Genomic DNA, 6,695 nt, shown 5'->3' on the forward strand with positions numbered 1-6,695 from the left:
TATGGTTAGTTGTTTTTACTAATGCCATTTTTATTATTTTATATCATGTACAATGCTTTAACAAAAAATAAAAAACAGTAGCATGGGCTACTTGGGGAAGAATTGTGAACGATTGAACTAGTTGCAACACTGATCTTCAAACTCTACTTTGATGATGTGACCATGACCTCTACATACCCTATTTTGGATATTTTAACGTTACTCCAATATGGGCCATGGTCATAACCCACTTTGGATATTTCACTATATCCAAAGTAGGTTACTAGGCCATGACCCACTCTGGAGATTTTACACCATATCCAAACTAGGTCACTAGGTCAGGTCAACTTTCAAACTTCTCATACACAAAGTAGGTCAGTAGGTCAGTAGGTCACTAGGTCAAAAGTTCATTATTTTCCCCAAGTAGCCCATATACTACTCATATTCATACATGAATATCAAGAAATTTGTGTCAAAGAGTAATATACGCAAGGTTAACTTTGATCAGGGGAACGCAATACTGGCTACTTCATTCCTAAAACCATGTTAGTAATGTGAGGTAGATTCATGTAATGTCTTCTTCTTCAGATCAGCATGGTAAACCACTGAAAATATGTCAGTGTGATGACAAATCCTGTCTCCTGAACAGTTCGCGGGCCTGTGAATTCAAGATGAATTTGCGGTGTTGTTAGAAACTTTATTATTCCTGTGTATTTAAGGGACACAATTTCCTCTATAAGAACGGGTAAGTGGACCATGTAATTTGTATTTTCATACACTTACATGCATATTGCATTTTTTCATGGGCTTGGTATATGCATGTTTTTTAGGTGACCTTAACAAGCTGATTGACTAGGCAAAGCTCCATAACATCTAATCTAAATGATTGAGCTTGGTCCCAAAATTAGATTCAAAGCTGACTGAACCTATTGATAACCAAACTATGAACTGCATGAAAAATAAGTAGGTTCTTGGAGTATTTTTGACTAAATTTTCATTTCAGAATGGTACATGCGGTTGCAGATTCACAAAACTAGGAAAGCTTGAAAGAGGATGCAAGTACTGCTGCTGATGATTCACATGATGATGATCCGCCATGCCGGTAAGTACAGAAAAGGAACAGATATAGTTGAGCTGGGAGGCAGTATTTTCTTGGCTGGTTTCCACATCTGCCTATGCACTCTATTCTGCTCAATAACTTGAGAATCGTTTGTCTGGCAGACTTTCATTTTAATGGCATGAAGGCCTAGTGTGTCTAGCTCCAGGTGTAAGTTCCCTATCTATATAGACCTGAACTAACTAAAATGAAACATGGTGTCATTAAAAGTGAGGCAGGTTCTAGAAGTGACTGGAAAGTACTATATTTGCAAATAACGCATTGACGCTCCTGAAAGTGCGAGCCAAGAAATTGAAGAAGAGGATGAATTGTGAGTAAAATCCATCTGAAGTTAGAACAAGAATATGGAATTTGTGATGCCAAAGTGCCTAGATTAAGTGAAGTCGAATTTTTCTCTGGGCATCTCATCAAGGTTTATCATTTTATCAGAAAAAGATTTATTGACCTGACAATTGCCTGCTGCTCAAAATTTGTAACAAATTAAACATCACCGATTTACTCCTGTCTAAAACCATTTCAGCACCCTGATTGTCTCCCAAACATTTCATTCGGCCTGTGTATTGGACTTTTTTGACTTGCAGGTCATTGGAAGATATGATGGAGAAAATTTCCAACACAGCTCGGCGAGACTTGTTGTATTCAGTAAAGTTGACCGTAAGTTTTGTTTTAGTTCTCATTGTTAGAGCTGCTGTGGCTTTAGCTATCCACTATAGATCTTTACCCATTGCTGGGAACATTGCTTGTGAGAGCATGAAAAATTAATTTTGGTAGTATTTTGTGATAGCTTTTTGTACCATTAGAGGGGTCCGTTATCATAAGGGACAAGATGCTGCCTACAACAGTGAATTATTTTAGCGATAGTCAGTAAGTAATAAAGGACTTGTTTGCGACTTTGATCCCAAGACATCCCCGACAGATGGTGCCTTTCCTTTGCTCAACAATGACAACATGCATGTCCTGAACATTGAAATTTGTGAAGGCCTGAAAAGCCTAGGTTTTTTTGGCCAACTTGGTGCCAGAATTGGCCATTTCAAAGGCTGCTACGGCTTGGTGCTGAAGCACATCAGAGAAATTCCACAACCATTCTATTCTAATAAAAAGTTCTCTTTCTAATCATATACTTATATATTGATTTGACCATGGAAAACATGAAGGTGTTAAATAGAAAAAAAAATTCTGCAGCAGAGTCAGAACCTTTCCTAGCCATGTTCATGTAGGTGAGAAGTTAAACCCCTTTGAAATTTTAGAATTTTACAGAGACTGATTGCGAGGTCCTGATGGACTGTATGCCCACATATTTTGATGAACTTAAACTGGTGGCTAGGGTGATATGCATGGCTGCACCTGATGTCCACTTCAGCCCGGCTGCATATGAGAAGTACAAGTCAGTGTTTCAATTGGCAAATTTTGGGGATGGGTAAGTATTTGGCTACCTCATTGAACCTTCTAATTTGTTATGTGACATATATGTTAGCATTCTTTAGATGTATAAAAGATATTGAAAATTTGACTCCTAACTGTATAAGTGCTGGCTGTCACTGCTCTAAAAAGGTGTTGGATATTCTTACTTGTGAGGATGTTGCTTGTATTTCAGTGTTTTGATTGGAGTGGAAAGTTGTACTTATCAGGATCATTACGGCCTGTTTTAAGTTTCTGGAAGTTTATAATATTTCATATGCAAACATCTGTTGACAATTATCTACACTTCTTGTATTGCTATATTAGCCAAGAATTATTTTTTGTTACTACTTCAGCTATTCGAGCTACCTCCCAAGTCATCTGAGAGACGATTATGTGCCACTTAATACTGGACGTGACAGTGGTGCAAATTCTGTATATGACTATGAGGCTGTCAGCTGGCTCCTCTTCGGTTGTAAAGAGAAAGCAAATTTCCTCCGTTTGATGTCATCAGTGTCGGCCTTGAATTCATTGCAGTCAATTGCAAACAAGGTATGATATACTGATAGCCCAACCACCAAGTAATCTGTAATTTTATTGACTTCAATACATTTAACATCGTTACTGATCTCCTCCCTGGTCTTGTATCCAGTGTGAGTAAAGATGGAGACAGATGCCTAGATTGCCCTTACAAGATATTTGGTCACGTATATGAGAAAAGTGAGTCTTTTTTGGTGTAATGTGACATCAGGTTTATGATGTCACAAGTATTGAAGCGGAGGGGTGGGGGCAGTTCCAGAATATTCCTTAAAGAATTTTGTATCATTGTATTGTGTATGTTGGTATCAAAATAAGGATCTTATTCTGCTAGAAAACCCATTTGAAGAACAGGCCCTTTTCTAGTTGATAATTAACTGAATCCGGTCGTCGTCTGTATCCTGTTCAAAAAACAGTGGCACGCTTCTTAAACGCTTGGGCTTTGAGCTTATTACACTGGACCCCCCAGGTCTGGTGACCTCTGACACTGAATTTCGGTCTGATCTGATTTGGTACATATGTATGGCACCCTATAATCAGGTGATCCCAGGGACCAAAGTTCAGTGTGGCCCAATCTCCAATGCTTGAAAATGCAATGATTGCTCAACTGCTAGACCGACTGCCACCAATCTGATATCATGAGCATCCAAACACCATACAATATTATTCGTGACGTTGGGAGTGATCTGTCTTCTATATATCTATATGATGAGTACAATGGCCCCTGACCTTTTCATTGTTGCTGAGCGTATAAAAACACTTCTGTTTTATTTCAGCCTAAAAAACCTGTCTTGATTTGCGCTGAGTCATACAAGAAAGGCATGTTGTCAGTTCTTCAAGGCATAACTCCTACATCAGCAGCGTGATGTGGTTAACAACTGAATTTACATGTACATGTAATTCTTATTTTTACAGCTCTGTGACTTCACATCTGAAATGAGTTCAGAGGAACTGGTTGCGTGGATGTCACTCACGACAAAGACTGCCACAGCTATACGCGGTGTTGGATGTCGTCGGCGAATTCTTAAGGAGACAATCGTAGCAGAGGTCAAAAGGTCATTCAATGTGAATGAAGAGCCTGGTAAGAATAAACTAAATGATGGGACCATTGCCTTCTTCTAAAAGGACTTTGTTTTGAGAATGCAATTTAACCCTTTCAATCTATGACTGCCAAACCCTCCCCTAATTCCCCGGTTTTGAGCGGTTCTATTTTTATAAAGCTTTTAGAGCTCACAGAATGTATAGGTATCGGGATTACCCCACATGGTGGATGACGTCACAGCAGACGATGGAACCATGGTGGCTGGTCGTTTCATGCTTAGCACAGGAGGTTTAATTATGCCCAGCAGAGAAAGGGTTAAATGAATTATAATACAGACACTCAAGATATCCAATATGTCAATGCATCGTGATCCGGTCGACAATTGATGATACATGTTTGATAACAAGTGATTATAAATTTTCAGGGCCTTTACAAATGCTTCTGATTCACTTCTACCTGAAAGTACCATTAGTGGTGTACATGGGTGAAAAGCAGTGTGTCTTCAATGTCGTAGGATTATCAAATGAAACACCAATTAAGCTTCTCGTTGTCCCACTGACTTGGGCTTTCTTCACTTGGTGGGAAAATGCGACATGTGCCACTTATCAGAATCAGCGAAGAGAAAAAAAAGTCAAGGGAGGAATGTGAGGCTAATCAAGCCGACATCTGTTCGACTCCTGAAGAAGAATGCTGTATTTGCTGCATGTTTTGCAGGCAACAATACCACAGTTCATGTATTTCATTGAATACACAGAGTTTTTTCAGCTGTGGCTGTGACAAACTTTGGCCACTCTCTCCAAAAAGCTAAGCAAGCAGCATATCTATTGTATAATAAGTGGGCTTGAATATTCTGTGGCTTGCTGGGATGAGGTGTGTGATATTTTTGGGGCCCAATCTGATAGCCTGGAAAGCTGCCTGGCGACCCCTTTTGGATTTTGCATTTCGTGCAAGTCATGTGATGGACTTTCTGTGGCTTTATTACGTGGGCTGGGAGAGGTGCTCGATCAATGTTAATATCAGATATGACTGCCAGGCAGCTGCTTCAGATTTTCCGGTGTGGACTGTTACTACTAAACTAGTCACCTTCAAGTTTCCTGTGCCCTGAGCTGCACTCACTTAACACAGGTGGCCAGTTTTATATCCCCTGCAAAGCAATGATCATTATTTATTGTAATTGAAGTCGGAGCTATTTTATTTCCATTCGATATCACTCATACATAAGAAATTTTGCTTGTCCCATCCGTAGTTAGTCAGGTAAATGAACGGGGTGGCAGGTGATTACATGAATACTGTAATCACTGTTTAACCTGTATAAAGCTGACAGCGCCTGTCATGATCTGCTAATGACAGTTTTCACAAACCCCAGTATTTTTTTCTTTTCCAGAGAGGAAGTTTATTTGTCCGCTGCACAGATTATTCATTGCTTCAAGCGGATGGAAGTAACCTGCCATGCAAGCACTGCTGTCAATGCTGTTCCAGAGAAAGTATCTCTGAAGGTAAGCAATGTAGTGAAAATTATTCTAATGGTTATATGTACTTGTATGTGGTAGAAAAGGGACTTATGCCATGTAGTGTTGCTCTTTTGGACAATTTATTTTCATTCTCAGGTGGATGAGTGGGACTTTTAGTCGGTTGCAAAGAAAGGTTCTAGGTTGAAATTTTGGTTAAAAAGAAAAACATTTACTTCTGGTATTTTGGGGGAAAGTGTTAAAAGTGTAAGTACATGTAGCTCCTATGACTTTGTATTACCATTTTTTCAGACTTATCTGATTAATGTGATGGGAATGAAGTCACCAAGAGGGAGGATGAACTTGGTTGCATCCGGTAAGGGTAGCACGGTTAGTGCTTTATGTCTAAAAGAGAGCTCTTTCCTCGGAACACTCAAGGAAGAGACAGTAAGTTAAATTGATTATTAACATCTCAATTGCAGTGTGACCATGCTTAACCCCATACAGGCTGGTGTTATTATTCTAATTTTGGCTGCGTGGCTTGGTCACATGGTTATGCGTCTAGTGCTTTTGCCTCCTTAACTGTAGAAGCTTCACAATTCTCTGCTGGCTCTGAGTCTCTGTAGAAGGGGAGTAGAAGTTCATTCAAGTAACTCGATAGCTTTTGGCTCCAGGCCAAATGATGGAGATTTAGAGTTGAGGGGAAAAGGTGCACTGCGCAGGCCCACAGGTGTGTGGAAACACCCTTGCTCTCTCCTATCTAATCCAAAGCTGTTAAGAAGTCTAAGACTGTAGTTGTTTCAGACTTCAACTGGCTAACTACCGGTATGGGTCAGTGGCTTATCATTTAAATGTTTTCATTATAAAACAGCAATTAGATACCTTTCATTTGACAAATGTTATGTTATTTCAGATGGAGGCCATCATAGATTTCTTGAGGGATGAGTTGCCGTAAACAGAGATGATAACAATGATGAGCTGTGTACCAGAGGTGGGTCTGAAATTTGACAAATGGTCGGCTTAATTGATGGTATCTCTCTATGAAAGTACAGCACATGACAGGCGAGAAACTTGAAGCGAATTGGTTTAAACTGACCGACTGCAACCAAATACAGTGCTGTGTGATAATTTTGAATCACTTCATGCATTGTCCTGTGGTTAGTCATGAAACAGT

The 6,695-nt window shown here is 39.6% G+C and overlaps 1 long non-coding RNA gene across 1 annotated transcript; it reads left to right on the forward strand.

The window, feature by feature from the left end:
• Nucleotides 1–2,861: 2,861 nt before the first annotated feature.
• Nucleotides 2,862–4,871, forward strand: LOC135502699 (uncharacterized). Its single transcript, XR_010449811.1, has 3 exons — nucleotides 2,862–3,046; nucleotides 3,947–4,112; nucleotides 4,498–4,871. It is a non-coding gene; the product is annotated as an uncharacterized LOC135502699 (long non-coding RNA).
• Nucleotides 4,872–6,695: the final 1,824 nt, after the last annotated feature.

The sequence above is a fragment of the Lineus longissimus genome, chromosome 19 (assembly GCF_910592395.1).
Source record: "Lineus longissimus chromosome 19, tnLinLong1.2, whole genome shotgun sequence".
In the NCBI taxonomy this organism is placed as follows: domain Eukaryota; kingdom Metazoa; phylum Nemertea; class Pilidiophora; order Heteronemertea; family Lineidae; genus Lineus; species Lineus longissimus.